Genomic DNA, 17,600 nt, shown 5'->3' on the forward strand with positions numbered 1-17,600 from the left:
CCAAGGCTTATCTAAGCCAAAATCCCTAGTTCTTCTCTCAATTCTCAAATGGCATATCTTTCATTCTTTTCATCATTCTAGGCTCACTTTAGTGTGGTCAAGACTTTTCTCAAGTGTGGTGGTAAGTGCTGAACACAGCAGCTCTCCAAATGTGGTCTGAGCTGAGTGAAACGAGCAGAACCAGAAGATCATTATACACTTCAACAATGATACTGTATAAGGATGTATTCTGATGGAAGTGGATATCTTCAACATAGAGAAGAGCTAATCCAATTCCAATTGATCAATGATGGACAGAATCAGCTGCATCCAGAAAAGGAACATTGGGAAATGAGTGTAAACTGTGAGCATTTTTTGTTTTTCTCCCCAGGTTATTTTTACCTTCCGAATCCAATTCTTCCTTTGCAACAACAACAACAACAATAAAATTTGGTTCTGCACATATATATTGTACTTAGGATATACTATAACATTTAATATGTATGGGAATGCCTGCCATCTAGGGGAGGGGGTGGAGGGAAGGAGGGGAAAATTCGGAACAGAAGAGAGTACAAGGGATAATGTTGTAAAAAATTACCTATGCATATGTACTGTCAAAAAATGTTATAATTATAAAATTAATAAAAAAAATTAAAAAAAAAAAAAAAAGAGAGAGATTAAGTGACTTGCCCAGGGTCACTCATCTAGGAAATGCTAAATGTCTGAGGCTGGATTAGAACTCAGGTCCTCCTGACTTCAGGCCTGATGCTCTCTACATTGTGTCATCTAACTGCCTCTATTATTATATTTTTAAAGCCCATCACAAACTTGCCACAAACCTAACTTTCCAGACTCATTGGAAATTACTCATCCCCTTAACTTTATGTTCCTGCCAAATAGGCCTTCTCTCTGTTCTTCACAAATGGCTCTCCATCTCAAATCTCCACACTTTTGCCTTAGGTATCCTTCACGACTGAAATGCCCTGGATCCTTACCTCTACCTCATACCATCCCTCTCTTTCTTCAAGGCACGGTTCAAGCCCTATCTTCCACATAGTGTTTCCAAATACCCTCAATTGCTAGTGTTGTCTCTCCAAAACTACCTTGTATTTAACAACTTTGTATTTATTTGTGTTTATTTTCCTCATATTTGTAATTATTGTCTTCCTCATTAAAAGATAAGTAAGTTCTTTATTAATGGGGATTGTTTCATTTATCATATTTATATATTCAGTGCCCAGCACATAGTAGCTACTTATTGCTTGTTGACTGGTAGGGGGCATGGTGAATTGAATTCATTGAGGTTCTTTTTAGTATCATCTCAGTTATCTGTGATCATTCTTTTATCCTTCCCAGTTTGAAGATTGTTTTCTTTTGAGGAGAAAATAAAAGTTGCTGTTCTTTATTTTTTTCAATTTCTTTTAAAAATTCTAGTATTATTTGTTCATCATAGTCTTTATCAACCATTCATTTCCCAAATCCAATGCCCTAATCAACAGTTTTTCTTTGTTACAATGGAAAGCTCCATTCTGGCTTCAATTCTTAATTTCTGACTTCTGGAGGGAATGGGACATAACATTTTTCTCCATTGTCTTTATCAATCAATCAACTCTAAGTAGCAGCCTATCACTTCTTTGATCTTCTTCTTTTTCCAATAAACCACTATTATTCTCCAAAGCGGTTTTTTTGAAAGTCCATTTTTAGTATCCTTAGCATTCACATGTTTTAAACTTCCTGACATTCTTATGCAATTAGATCATTTATGCCTCTGAATTAATTTCTAATTACTAATTCTGACTTCTATCTGCTATAGGTGTTTTCAAATATAAATTAGTAAAAACCAGTGTGCTTATATCCCAGTGTTTTTAAACAATTCCCACTTTTCTTCATTAGAATTTCTGCTTATATCATCAGAATTTTTCTTTTGATTTGAAAGTCAAACAGGCCTCTGGAACAACTTTTTCTATAGGCCATGGAAGAGATGCTGTCTTTCATTTCTTTAATTCTTTTGAAATCTATTCTTCCCCAGTCTGAAATAATACAAAAGACTCTGACTTTCCTCCTTCTCCTTTATCATTATCTCTAAGACAGAGTGGTTACTATCCTCCAGGGCTACCATTATTTCTACTTTAACAAACTGTTCTTCCAGATTATCCAGTTTCAAGTTCAGAGTCATAGTTCTCATTGCTTCCTTGACCTTTAAAATCATGAAATTCTCATTAAAGCAAATCAAGAATGACACAGAAATCTATACCTTCTTTTCAAGCTACATTGGTAGTGTTTTTAATACTACTACTTCCCTTTCTAGATGTTGCATATGTCTGTTTATTCATTTCATTACTGATTATCAACTCATATCAGAGTAGCTATTAGCCTCTAAAATTCACTCCTCTCATTTGAAGCCTCTAGCTTTAGTCAGCAGGAAATTCAGAAATTTGCCTTGTGTTGCCTAGGATTTCAGCTTCCTCAGCATTGCTTCTTAGGTTCCTTATGGTGTTAATCAAGTATTCCTAAGTGAAGCACCAAGAATAGTATTTCTTCGGGCCTTTTTTTTTTTTTTATTGGGGGGAAAGAGACAAAGAAAACAGTAATGATTTGTTAGTCCGTCATAATAAGCAGCATGCCAGTTATTATTCTTAGCTCATAAATTAAAGAAAACAAGAGATTTTTAGGAATTAAGGATTTATTAAAATTAAGGAAAACAAAGATATTTCAGAAAATCTGCATAAATGAATTCATGATTTGTGCATGTATATGTTTGTATGTATATGTTTATATACATATATATATATGTATGTGTATATATGTAGAGAGAAAGAGAAACTTTATTTTTGTATTAATATCTTTTGGTTTTTTATACCATAATCATTTTCTGACACAGCTTTCTTTCCTCTTAGAATATCCTTTTGTACAAAGGAAAAAAATTTAAACAAAACAAGCCAACATGGACCTCAAACCTGATAGCATGTGAAACATTCCTTGGGCTTGGTGATTTCTATATTTAACAAGTCTTAAAGTGGGTCCTCAGTTACATCATGCCACAGTAAAACAACATAATTCCCTCTTGTTCCATGTGAGATGAGCATAAAATCCCCTCCGAAGGGAGTTAGGAAACAATCTTGTTCTGTCCAGTAACAAATGGTTTCTTTCTATGTGTCTTCATCATCATTCTTTGAAGCACAAAACTTTCTTCCTCTTTAGGGAGTTTAATTTAAGATAAGAAACTCATAGCTGTTACAAGTCTCTAAAAGTAACTGGTCCTTTTCTTCCCTGTGTCACATTTTTCTATCCTACAACCTCTTATCACAAATTAAGATTTCATTCCATCTCATCTTTTCAGATTCTTCTTTTTTTTTTTTTTCCATTTGAAGTTGATCATTGCTTTTTTTAAGGAACTGTACTTCATTTCCCCCAAAAGGATTCTCCCTCTTTTCTACTATCACCTGGATAAAAAGGGTTAGAAAAACAAAGGCATATATGTGACATAAAACTACTTCAGGGAACATGAAAACAGAATTTTTCCTCTGCACATGGGTGGTGACATGGACCAATCAAAAGGCATCTGTTAATTTCTTTACTAAGTGCAATGCATTGTACTAAGTACTAAGTATAGGAAGATAGAAATATCTAGGTGGCTCAGTGGATAAAGCTGGGCCTGGAGTCAGAAAACTTGAATTCAAATTTGGTCTCAGGCCCTTATTAGTGTGTGAGACTTTACTTAGCCTATGCTTACCTCAGTTTCCTCATCTGTAAAATGGAGATAATAATAGCACCTACCTTTCACAGTTGTGAGAATCAAATGAGAAAATATTTGTGAAGTGTTTAACACAATGCCTGGCACATAGTTGGTACTATATAAATGCTTGTTTTCTTTCCCAAAGACAAAAATGAAACAGTATGTCCTTAGGAGCTTTCATTATACTTAAAGAAACACTGTGTATACATCATAGATAGATAGAAAGAAATGCATAGTATTATATATATATGTATATATAATATGTACTTAGTATGTATATATATATACTATATAGTATGTATAGGTACTATATGTGTGTATATATATAAAATACATATTAAATGTATACTCTCTATGTGTGTATATTTATAGTATGCATATATACACATAGTATATATAGTATAGATATAAATATAGTATATATAATATGCTTCTGTGTGTGTATTAGATCAGACTTATGTTATTGATGGAAGTGAACCCTGAAACTAGATTCAGGGTCTTAGACTCCAAAAAGTCTGGGGAAAAGCATACTTCCCCAGACAATCCTTTTCCAAGTTAAGCTGCGTTCTTCAATTGGGAGATCTTGGTCAAATCACCCTCCATTGATCTTTTGGGGTGGCCCTTCATGAAATTCCCAAGATTCTAGAGAAAAGCCTTCAAAATTACGTTATTCAGATGGAGATCTGAGCCTGATATTCCTGTTAAGTGGCTTGAAACTCCAAGATAAGTACTCTCTTTTTAACTAGAAATTTAGGCCTGGGGTCATTGACAACCCTTAGGGATTCTCCTCCAATTTTCAATGGAAGCCCAAGCCTCAGACTGACAATAAAAAACAATTTTGAACTCCAAATCTCTGCAGAAGTCCGAAGTAGGATTATGCTTTGCCAAGGGACCTCTTTCTCCTCTTGGCACAGCGGCTTGCCAGAACTCCTGCCTGCTGTGAAGACATTATCTTCTCTGTGATAACTTTTGTTATTTCTCTGACAGGACCTTGCCACTGTCTTCCTAGAAAAGCTGGCTTCTCAGTGCCAATCAGACTTTTCGGGTTCTCGAATTCTTTCACGTTGGATCTGTGCACCGACCAGAGGGGATTCTCACAACTGCACATCCCAGTGCAATCAGTACAGAGCAAGAGTCAAGTGCTAAAGCACTTTTCTCATTTAAAAATGTATTGAATAATGAATTCAATGAATTTTGAAGCAGATGAGTGCTGAAGTACTTGCTGCATATTTTTATTTTTAAAATTATTTTCTAATTATAATTTTAAAAATTACATTCATTTTTAAAATTTTGAATTCCAAATCTTCTCCTTCCCTCCCCTCCACTACCCTTAAGAAGGCAAGCAATATGATACTGATTATACAAGTAAAGTCATACAAAACACCTTAGCCATATTGTAAAAGAAAACAAATGAACAGAACAAGAAAAATAAAGTGTTAAAAAGTATAGTTCAATCTGCACTCTCTGGGAAGTAGATAGCATTTTTCATCATGTGTCCCTTGGAATTCGTCTTGAATCATTGTCTTGATCAGAGTTACTAAGTCTTTCACAATTGTTCATCTTTACAAACTTGCTTTTACTATGCACAATGTTTTGGTTCTGCTTACTTTATTTTACATCAGTTCCTATCAGTTTTTCTAAGTTTTTCTGAAACCATCTTGCTCATGATTTCTTAAAGCACAATCATATAGCACAGCTTGTTTAGCCATTCCCCAACTGATGGGTATCCCCTGAATTTTCAATTCTTTATCACCATAAAAAGAACTACTATAAATATTATCATACAAATGGATGCTTTTCCTTTTTCTTTGATCTCTTTGGGATATATATCTACTGTGATATTGTCAGGTTATAGGGTATATATAGTTTTATAGCCTTTTGGGTATAGTTCCAAATCATACAACAGATACTTTAATGGGGAAAAAAGACAAGAAATGTTTAAATGTGTGTAATGCTCTACACTTACTGATCTCCCACCTTTGCAAAGAAGAGAATGGAATGCCTTCTTATATCTCTTCTTTGGAGCTATGTTAATTCTTTGCAATTTTGCAGCATTCATCTTTGATTGTTTTGTTTTTTCTTTCCATTTATCATCATTGTGTGTATTTTTTCTTGGCTCATCATTGTATATATTGTTTTTACTCTGCATCAAATGATATAAATCTTTCCACACTTCTCTGAATCACCATATTGTCATTTTCCATAATATGGTAATATTCTATTACATCAATGTACCATAATTTTTGAACCACTCCCTAATCAATAAACATCTAATTCTTTGCTATCATAAAAATGTTGCTATGAATATGTGAATTTTCTTCTTACCTTATATCGTAGTAGAATCAAAGGTTGGAGACATTTTACTGATTCTATTTTTAAAATTCCAAATACATTTCCAGAATGGTTGTGCTGAGGTCGCTCCAGCAATTCCTAGTTTGAAATAAACATGAGAGAAATTCATATTGTCCATTCTCTTTGGCAAAAAGCAAGTTTATTTAGGGGAAGAGATGACAGGCAAAAATAAGAGGTAAAATAGGCATCAGAAGTGGCAAGTATGGAATAGAGTTGGGAGAGCATAACTAAAGTTAAGTAGAGTAAGGAGGAAAGATGCCATTAGAGGGAAGGCACTATGAGGAAGAAGAGAGAGTAATCTTATAGTGGGCTTAGTCCTCAAAAAATTTAGCAAAGATCTTCACCATAACAAGATTTTTTAATAGGGGAAATATAGCCTTGAGGGTTTCGTAGGCATAAAGTCATCAATTCAAATAAGACAAAGATGGGGAATTAAGAAGCCAGATGGTATACACCTGTTTAAAGATGCAGAGAGGTTTGAGTGATAGACAAAAAAGTTCCATTCTCACAATCACTGTATTCAAACAGAATAGTCTGGGAATTTGATTATGTCTGATAATAGTTGGTTGGGCTTCTTCCTCACAGGAGAAGATAGTTCATATCAGCTGTACTGTTTCACAACTCCACTGACAATGCATTAATATGCTATTTTCCCACAGCCATTAAGTATTGCCCTCTTTATTAAAAGTTGCCTTTTTGATGCATATGAGGTGAAATCTCAAAATATTTTGATTCACATTTCTTTTAATTATTATTGATATTAATTTGGAATATTATTTTTATTGTTTATAGTCTGTGATTTGTTTGAGATTATTTGTTTATAATCTTTGATGATATATCTCTAGGCAATGGATTTTGGTTTTATACACACACATATCTCTCTTAGACATCAGAGCTTTATTTAGGAAATTTGATACAAAGATTCTTTTCCTAGATGCATTAATTTTGTTTGTGAGGAATCTTTTCAGTTTCATGTAATCAGTAATTAATTTTTGTTTTGTAATTATTTCTATCCTTTGAATAATAATATATGTCCTATACATAGTTGTCAAATTCATATTACTTTTTTAATTTTTGTGAAATGATTTTAATGGAGTGTATGTCTTATCTAAACTTTGTATCATCAGCAATATCTACAAACAGTAAAGTTACATTTCACTGAAAGAATTAAGTTCCAAAGTCAGTATTTAAGCCAAAATCTGGCAGTTATCCTTGAAAATCCCTTAAATTGTCCTTAAAGTACAGTGTTGTATTTTTATTTATTTGGAAAGGGGTGGAGGTCTCTCTAAAGATAGGAAATTTATTCTAGAAAACAGATGGATTCCATATGTAGGCTAAGGAAACAATTAATTTAGATGAAAATATTATTTCCCCCTATACCACACAGGAGAAAGGCAGGAACTAGGATTTCTAGTCAAACAAAAGAAAACAAATATTTAAATTTTTAGCTGGCACAAAACCCAAAAAATGAATAGTATGGAGCATAATGTTCTTCCTGTCTGAGAACAATTTTATAAAAGAACAAATTGGACCAATATATAATGGCTTTTCCCCCTTATACTTTACTGTGAGAAAAGGAAGGACATAAGGAAGTCAAAGACAAGAAAGTCTTAACATTTTTTCTAATTAATCAGGAATGTGAAGAAGGCCTTTTAAGGCCAACCCTCTCATTGACAATATGAGCCTAAGCAGAATGAATAAACTGACAGTAAAAGGAGACCCTCAACTAACACTCAGCATGCAAGATGCTCATACCGTGAGAGAAAGAGCAGAAATAGGCCCCTAATAAATGCTTACTAAATTGAGTTGCACAGTACAAATGCAAGATGATGCATTCTAATTTATTTTCTGTTTTCTTCTTGATATCATCTTACAGTCTGTTCAACTTTGTCTTAGTATATCAGCTCAATGTTTTCAGGAGACAGTACCATACCTTCCTTTGGCGTCTTCCTGAGCTGTAACTGTTAGCCCAGAACACATTGTTCCTTGCATATAAATTGATTGCTTTTCCTTAAAATCATTATCTTGCACTTGCCAGGCATATGACTGTGAGAAATAACAAATGGGTATCTTATATGCTGGGTTGGTACCGATGTAATATTAAGAGACCTAGAGGAAGGCACTCAGCACAATGGGTAAAACACATAGTGGACTCATAAAATTCAAATTACTGATACATATGCTTATTAGGACTAATGGTACACTAATAATATTTTCAGTCACAAATCCATGCAAACATTATTGATGATTCAATAATGTAAATATCCAACCTTCAAGGAAAAAACCACTAACCTGATTCCTAGAGCTCCTGGTAAACTTATCTCATACTGCCTTTTATGAAAAGATTCCCTTCCTGACCTGCTAAAAACCAGATATCTTCCTCCAAGGTGATATTCTGGCAAGTCTCCATTAATCAGCACTTCACTCAAGTTAACATAAGATGGATACTCACATTTCTAAGCACAGGGAGAATTCAGGAGTTTAGTCTCCAGTGGGTTTTTATGATACTAGCTAAGTATATTTACAAGATACATCTATGTCCTGATTGATGACAGATTACCAAAACTTATGATAAAAGGAAATTATCAATTAGTTAATATCATTAGCAAGTTTATCAATTATTTGTCAGTTGTGTTTCGGGTTTTTTTGGGGTGAGGGAAGTAATGCATATGTCACTATTAGTTTCTGTAACCAAATCTGGGAGATATATTGATCAATCAATATGTAAACATGTATTAAACACCTAGCATGTGCCAGTCTCTGTGCTAAATGCTGGGAATACAAAAAGAAGCAAAAGACACTCCCTACCCTCAAGGAGCTTATAATCTAATGGGGAAGACAACATATAAACACATATGTGTATGCACACATATATATGTATATATACATATATACACATAATATATGCATTCATTTGTATGTGTGTGTATGTATATTGAACTATTTACAGGTAAGCAGAAAATATTTAATAGAGGGAAGAATTAAGAGAGGTTGGAAAAAACTTTGTGTAGAAGGTGGGATTTTAGTTGGCACTTAAAATGAAGCCAGAGAGTTCAGTAGCTGGAATGAAGAAAGTAAGTGTTCCAGGCATAGTTATAGCCAGGGTGAAAAGGGAGAATAGAAGCTTAAAACATCTTTACTAAAAAAACTGAGCATCTAGGAGATAGAGTATAGTAGCACTTGGAACCAGAAAGACAGAATTCAAATCCTTCCTCAGACACTTACAAGTATGTGATTCTGGGCAAGTCAACCACTATTGTGATACTGGAGCTCCCGTATCACAACAAACCACTATCTGCCTCAATTTCCTCTTTTGTAAAATGGAGATAATAATAGCACCTATCTCTTAAGGATGTTATGAGGATTAAATGAGATAACATACGTAAATCTCAAAACAATATATAAATACTAGTTATTATTAATTCTTAATCATCAAGAGTCAATTAGGAAGTATCTCTTTACCCTCTATAACAAAAAGACTAAAAATTGTCTGTGTGGGAAGAGATGGCGTGTCTTTGAAAATTTTAAACATATAAAACATGATAGACTATACTAATTTATGATTGAATTTCACTATAATATTATAAATATAGGTTAAGTATAATTTTTCTCTCCTTGAGATTTGAAAGTAGGGCAGAAGTATGATTGAAAGAATGGCGGATTTGAAGTCAAAAGATCTAGATTCAGATTCATCCTCTGCAATTCACTAGCTGGGTGGTCCAAGGGAGTTGGACTAGATAGCTCCAAACCTATGCTCCTTGCTTATACAAGGTGGGAAGTGAAGCAACTGGACTAACAATGGCACTTAGATATTTTTCCAATTGGATTCAGGAAGGGTAATGATTTTTCCTGTCAGAACTCCTCCACCTCTAACATAGGCATACCTTCAAAAAAAGGACGAGTCCAAAAGGAATGATTCAGGAGTGATTCAACTGTCATTGATAACGGCATTATTGCTATCTGATCCACTAGTGTTGCCTTATCCACTGGTCTTAAGACTATTAATAGCTTGCAACATGGCCTACTTTCTTTCTCCTTTTCTTTTGTAAATAGTAATTTTTAAATTATATGTAAAAATAGTTTTTAACATTCATTTTTACTTATTTGTTTATTTAAAGCTTTTTATTTTAAAAACATATGCATGGATAATTTGACAACATTGACTCTTGCATAGCCTTGTGTTTCGGATTTTTCCCTCCTTCCCCCCACTCCCTCCCCTGGATGGCAAGCAATCCAATATTAACATTCATTTCTTAGAAGATTTTGAATTTTAATTTTTTTTCTCTCATTGCCCTCCCCAGGATGGCAAGCACTCTGATATGGATTATAATACATGTGCAATCACGTAAGCATATTTCCACATTAGTTATGTTGTGAAAGAAGAAACAGAACAAAAGAGAAAAGAACATGGCCTACTTTCACAAGACTCTCCCTGAGGATATCCATAAAATGGTACTTCAGGAACTGACAAACCAGGAAGGTCACAAAAGTAATCACAATTCTCAGAACTATATTGAAATCCTCCTAAGAGATTCCACTTTGTTCTCTTGCTCTGTTCCAACATTAGAATAGGAACCAATTTCAGAACTCTAGGCAAGAAGCCTAGGTTACCTATGCTTTTTAAATACAGGCTCCTCAAAGGTGTGACAGAGAAGAAAAGGGGGAGGAAGGGAGGGAAAAAGAGAGAGGAAAAAAAACAGCAAGAGAGAGAGAATGAGAGAAAAAAAGAGAGACAGACAGAGAGAAGAGACAGAGACAGAGAAAAAGAAGGAGGGAGGAAGAGAGAGAAAGGGTGAGAGAGAGAGAGGCAGAGACACACACACAGAGACAGAGGCAGACAGACTGAGAGACAGACAGAGACCAAGAGGGAGAGAGGGAGAGAGAGAGACAGAGAGAGAGAGACACAGAGAAAGAGACAGAGAGAAAGTGGGAGAGAGAGACAGACATACAGATAGAGAGGCAGAGAGAGAGAGAGACAGAGACAGAAAAGTTTGAGACCTCATGAGGTTGTAGGCCTTGTAGCACATAAATCTACAATGGAGAACTTGTGAGCTAAATATAGCAAATCAGAAGCCCAGACACAAAATGAAGTCCGAGACAAGTCTGAGGAAGAAGAGTTGTCGTCCTTGGTTCCACAGAGATAGGATCTTGTTCCCTAGTTTGACTTTGGGTCATGGGCATGAGAGCCCGGGCTAAGTCCTCTGTAGCAAGTATTAGCACTGCCCAGTAAACCTGAGTACGTGATTTTGTTAAGCTCTGTGAAAGTGTTTGCAGGAAGATAGATTTACTGTAATGTTATTCCTCCTTTGTAACCAAACCTTTTCTTAGCGTTCATGGGCTCCTGTGAATGGAAAAAAATACATGCCAGAGCTAAAGATGCCCCAAGAGCAGGAGACCTGAGGGTCAGGAGTTGGAGAGCCAGAGGAAGCTGAGCTTCAGATGTTCAGAACTTTTGGTCTTGGCTCCAGGCCAGGCTGTTGAAGTGGAGCTTTGATATAGGATAAGCTGTGACTTATTCCGCTACCTCTCAAACAAGTCCGGAAATCAGAAAGGTCCCAACATATGTGCTCCCAAAGCCTTCTCCTGCATTAAAGAGATGGGCTACGAATCGTCCATGGTCCGCTGATGAGCAGCTTAGACTGTCTTGTTTGGTTGTTGTGTCCTTTGTTGTGTCCTATATCTTCAAGGAAACTGTCTAAGCTCCTAACAAGGTGTATACATAACTTTTTCCAGAAGTTTACATTGTAAAGACTCTTATACTCACTTTAGGGCAGGGGTTCTTAATTTTTTGTGTCCTGGCCTCCTCTAGCAGTCTCAGGAAGCCTGTTAATCACTTCTCAGAATAATGTTTTAAAATAAAACATACAGGATTACCAAAAAAAATCCAACTATATTGAATAAAGATGTAATCCCATCCAAGTTCACGGGCCTTTGAAATCTATTCACAGACTCTTTGTGGTTTATGAAGTCCAAATTAAGCACCCTTGCTTGAGAAGTCTGGGTAAGCTTTTTAGTCAGAAACCTTTCTCCTTTTACCTGGTCATATAAAAGAGTGCCAGATGTTTTATTACCCTAGCAAGAGCTGATTAAAGATGTTTCAGATAACATTCTGGCTATAGGAATAGTAAGTATAATACAGCTGATAGAACATTGAGCCTGAAGGCATGAATAGTTGTGTTTGATACTACTTCAGACTCTCACTGGCAGTGTGATTCTCGTTCTGTGATTTTGTAAAGGGCATTTCCAAAGGCATCACCTTATTTCAAGAACTCTGCAAGTTAGGTATTATGAGTATTGTGACCCTCATTATCCAGACAAGTGCTTTGAAGATGAAGGATTAAATGGAATATCTATGGCGATATGCCAGGTCTTCCTGGCTATCTGCTATGACAAACTGTCCCTCCATGTGTATCATGTCCCATAACTCCCCAAAATAGTTTGCCTCATACAAGACTAGAATGAGGTGCTTTCCTATACAATATTGCCTGCTCACCTTAATTCTCCTGGCTAACTAGGGCTCTGATGGCAGAGGCACAGGAGCAAAAGTGCTGGGTGTAAAAGCTTGCTTTCCAGTTTAAGCCACCTACATTGTGTCTTAGGCACAATGATGCAATTACTCTAAAAAGCAAATCACATTTGTATTTCTTGATTGGGGCTTATAATGGAGGATTGACATATTGTTGACTTGAGATAGCATATCAAAGACTGGTAAGAATATATATGCTAGGTATTTTATAAATCTACTCAAAGGGCTTTAAACTAAAAAGAGCAAGGGAAGGAAAAGACTGCCTATGGTATAGCCTTTAAATGAGAAACTATAACTAGTAATAATAACAATAATAATAGTTGACATTTCCATGGTGCTTAGACTATGTGCCTAGCACATAGTAAGCATTTTGCAATGATTCTTTCTTTTGATCCTCACAACTCTGGATAGTAGGTGCTATTACTATCACTATTTTACAGATGAGGAAACTGAGACAATCAGGTAAACGACTTGCTTAGGGTCACACAGCTAGTAAGTGTCTGAAGCTAGTTGTGAACTAAAATCTTCTTAAACATGCGATCAAAGAAAGAAGCGTAGAAGAAAAGGGACCTAGAAATTCACAAGAGATAAAATTCAAAGACAGAGAGAATAGCGAAATCTATGGCCTCAAATGTCCACATACAAATGCCCAAAATTTAAGCAATAATTTTTTTTAAAAAGTAGTGAGTCCTAATGCAAAGAAGCAAATGTGGTCTCATAGGTATCACTGAGACAATAACTGGACAATAACTATGAATGACATACTTTACAAAAATTAAGAAAACATCAACTCCTTAAAAAGTAGAATTGGTCAAATGAAAAAGAGGTATAAAAGCTCACTAAAGAAAATAATTATTTAAAAATAGAATTGAGCAAGTGAAAGCTAAAAACTCCACGAGGCATCAAGAAATAATAAAATAAAACAAAAAGAATGAAAAAGTAGAAGAAAATGTGAGATATCTCATTGGATTGAAATATGTCAACAAATTGAAATATCTGAACAACTGACGTGGAAAATAGATTGAAAAGAGATCATTTAAGAATTACCTGAAAATCATGATCAAGAAAAGAACATAGACATCATATTTTAAGAAATCATCAAGAATGGGAAGATATCCAGTCATGCGGATAACTCTATTCTTGAGTCAAATAGGATTTATCAGATGGGATTACCAAGCCACTGTCAATGATGCTTGAAATACTACACAAAGGAGAAAGTTACCACAAGATTAGAGAAGGATAAATGTCCTGATTTTCCAGAAAAATGAAGCATCTGCATGTTATAGATCAATGAATTTGACTTTGACTCCTGAGAAAATTATAGGAAAAGTATATAAAGAAGCAGTTATAGAATATGTATGTAGGGAAACAAGCAAGAATTCATCAACATCAGCTCATACAAAACTGACATCATCTCCATTTTTGACAGGATTATTAAACTAGGAAATAAAGACAATGTTGTGTATATAATTTACTGGAAACCTTTGTGTCACATACTATTCATGTGGAGATGTTAAACAGAGATGGATTAGACAATAACCCAACCAGATGGATTCAGACCTGCCTGGTTTTATAGCTGGACACTAAAAATTGGAGTTAATTATTCTATGGCTTCAAGTTTCAAGATATGAGTCATGGGGATATGCTAACTATTAAGGAATGAGTTCAGGAAGAATGTGGTTGTATCTAGAGATAAATCCATTGAGGGAAGCAAGGCAATTGACTACACAGGACCTTTCCTCAAGGTCCAATCGAATAGCATGTGGCAACGTTATATATATATTAAGGGCCAGAAAAACCATCTTAAGTCTTTGGAACAAAGATGCCGTAGTTGAATGATCTAGATCCAGGATGATACAGGACCCCCTGGGAAGCCTCTGAAGAGAGATAGTGAAGTAAATACCTAAATGAAGGCTGAAACAGGGCTTCAACCCTAAAGTTGGAACAGAAGACAAGAGGCTGGTGCTCTGACCCAGTGTGCTAACTAGCACACAGTAAATGCTTAATAAAATGCCTGTGGACTGACATAATAGTAGGAGGTCATTACTCTAGAATAATCCAGAAATCTGTGTTTGACTCTGGGCTGTTAAGCATTTTTTATCAGTGATTTAACTAAAGGCATAAATGATATGCTCATTGAATTTGCAGATGGCATAAAGCTTGGAGGGGTAGCTAACATAATGGATGACTCCATGAGTTAAGACTCATGATAGATTCCCTTACCTCTTCTGGGGATTTTTAGAAGAGTAGATCTATATCTCTTGCAGAAGAGACCAAAAACCTTAAGATTAGATAATTCTCTAAAATAGACACAGGATGGAGAAGACCTGATCCTACAGCCTACAAGATCATCACACAGGGAAATATGGCTGATCTGGTATAGAAGGAAAAAATAAAAGTGGTCTCATAAAATCTAGGCAATACTCTTCTGAATGACGGTAAGAGAATGAGCAATAGTAGATAAGAGCCTGCCTCAGATTTTCTGAAACAACCTAGTTTTAAATAATAGGGCTTTTGGGGAGCAACATTGAACATCTTTGATATAATCATGTCCATCAGAAGTTCTATGTTTAAGTCTGTAGAGACTCATTGAATAACAGACAGAATTGGCTTAGAGCAAGATCAGACTGAGTATAAAGAATACTGACTTGTGGGAGTCCATTTATGAAGCTCAGGCTATGAAATGCAGCCAAGTGCCAAAAAGTTCTGATTAACTGACTGATACTCTCTAGGCTGGTTCATCCAGATCAAATTGCTCTCAGATCAGGCCACAGAAGGGGACAGAGGAGTTTTCCATCAGTGGTTAGAAGGGGATATCAGGATTGGTTTGATTATATTTCCCCCAAAGGAAATCTTACAAATCTAGGAACATGTTACTTCTACAAAGGAAACTGATGTCCCACAAAAGATCAGCAGAGAAGTGGAAGAAGCAAGCAAAGCCCAAGAAATTTCAATTAATTGGACTAAAGATCAGACAAAGTATGTGCTACTAGGTTCTATACACATACTACCAGATCCTTCAGATTCATTTTCTTAAGTTTGCCTAGGGGCCAAAAAATAACCCCATGTACTTATTAGATTCAATTTGAAAACATACATTGAGCACCTATTATACATAAGCCATTTTGCCAGATACTAGGAATAAAAAGAATGAAATAATCCTTAACCTGAAGAAGCTTATCTTCCACTTGAGGGAGTTAGGAGAAAGGAATATATTTTAGCATAGGTTTCCCTGTCCTTACTCCAAGATAACAATCAATATTCCTAATCTGGATTGTGACTTCCAAGTAATAAAATCAGTTCTGACCACATCTTGTTTGAAAATTATCCTGAGTATTGAATCTGATGCTGAATTATCCTCTGAATATATTTATCAGGTCACCATTTGATAAACTGAAGCTTATCAAATTAAAAACTTGTGTCCATGTTGAAGGCAGGGGTGATAACTAGCAATTGTACATACCTTGTCCTATTTAAAAAAAATGGTGTATACAAGGGCATGATGAGATCTGGGTCGTAGAATCTATAATGGAATGCCTCATCCAATCCATATGTGCTCCAATAATGCATAAGTTAAGATAATTGCCACTGGAGTAGCAACTCTGTTTATTGAGATCTCTTGACCATGGATATAGCCATATAATTTGTCACTGGCCCCATGTATTTTTGAGCTGTATCACTTCTACCCCCACCTCCAATCATGGATTATTACTGCTAGATGGCAAAGTTATAATGAAAGCTCTTTACCCTATGCAGAACTATAGCAAGTTTGGGGCTACTAGAAGGGAAAGAAATTTAAAAGGAAAAAATAACCAAAAAATATTTACTTATGTATTCCTATAGGTAAATGGAAGAAGGTGAATACTGAGTCAAGGAATACAGAAAGGGATCTTGAGGTTCTTGTGGAGCCTGGAGACTATCCGTCACTTTTTCCATTACATTTGGTTCCTTTTCTTTTCCTTTATGATCCAGCAATAACTAGCTAAGCTCCTTACTTTTTCTCATATGTGACACTGTGTCCTTAGTCCATGACTTTTAATTGGCCATTCTTGATGCTTAGAATGATCTCTTCCTTCTAGAGTTCTCTGGCTTTCTCTAAAACTCACTTCAAATCCCACTTTCTATGAGATGTTCCCTCTATTTACCAAAGAAAAGTCAGGAATTATATGAGCAAAATTATGAAACACTTGCCACAAAAATAAAGTCAGATTTAAGTAATTGGAAAGACATTCTGTGCTCTTGGATAGGCCGAGCGAATATAATAAAGATGATAATATTCCCCAAACTAATCTATTTATTTAGTGCTATACCAATCAGACTCCCAAGAAACTATTTTAATGACCTAGAAAAAATAACAACAAAATTCATATGGAAGAATAAAAAGTAGAGAATTGCAAGGGAACTAATGAAAAAAAAGTCAGATGAAGATAGTCTAGGTGTACCTGATCTAAAGCTATATTATATAGCAGCAGTCACCAAAACCATTTGGTATTGGCTAAGAAATAGACCAGTCAATCAGTGGAACAGATTAGGTACAAAGGACAAAAAAGGGTACATCTATAGCAATCTAGTGTTTGACACACCCAAAGATAACCAACATTTGGGATAAAAATTCATTATTTGAAAAAAAAACTGTTGGGAAAACTGGAAATCAGTATGGCAAAAGTTAGATATGGATCCACACTTAACATCATATACCAAGATAAGATCAAAATGGGTCCATGATTTAGGCATAAAGAATGAGATCATAAATAGATTAGAGGAACAGAGGATAGTCTACCTCTCAGACCTGTGGAGGAGGAAGGAATTTATGACCAGAGGAGAACTAGAGATCATTATCAATCACAAAATAGAAGATTTTGATTACATCAAACTAAAAAGTTTCTGTACAAACAATACTAATGCAAACAAGATTAGAAGGGAAGTAACAAATTGGGAAAACATTTTTACAGTTAAAGGTTCTGATAAAAATCTCATTTCCAAAATATATTGAGAACTGACCCTAAT

General features: G+C 35.2%; 1 protein-coding gene across 1 annotated transcript in view; it reads right to left on the reverse strand.

Annotated features, from left to right (window-relative positions):
* Positions 1–17,600, reverse strand: part of ANKRD31 (ankyrin repeat domain 31) — a 327,325-nt gene that overhangs the window by 223,696 nt on the left and 86,029 nt on the right. The window contains 1 exon segment of the mRNA XM_074282287.1: positions 6,041–6,145. The gene's annotated coding sequence lies outside the window, so the exon portion shown is untranslated.

This window comes from Sminthopsis crassicaudata, chromosome 1, assembly GCF_048593235.1.
Source record: "Sminthopsis crassicaudata isolate SCR6 chromosome 1, ASM4859323v1, whole genome shotgun sequence".
Lineage (NCBI taxonomy): Eukaryota > Metazoa > Chordata > Mammalia > Dasyuromorphia > Dasyuridae > Sminthopsis > Sminthopsis crassicaudata.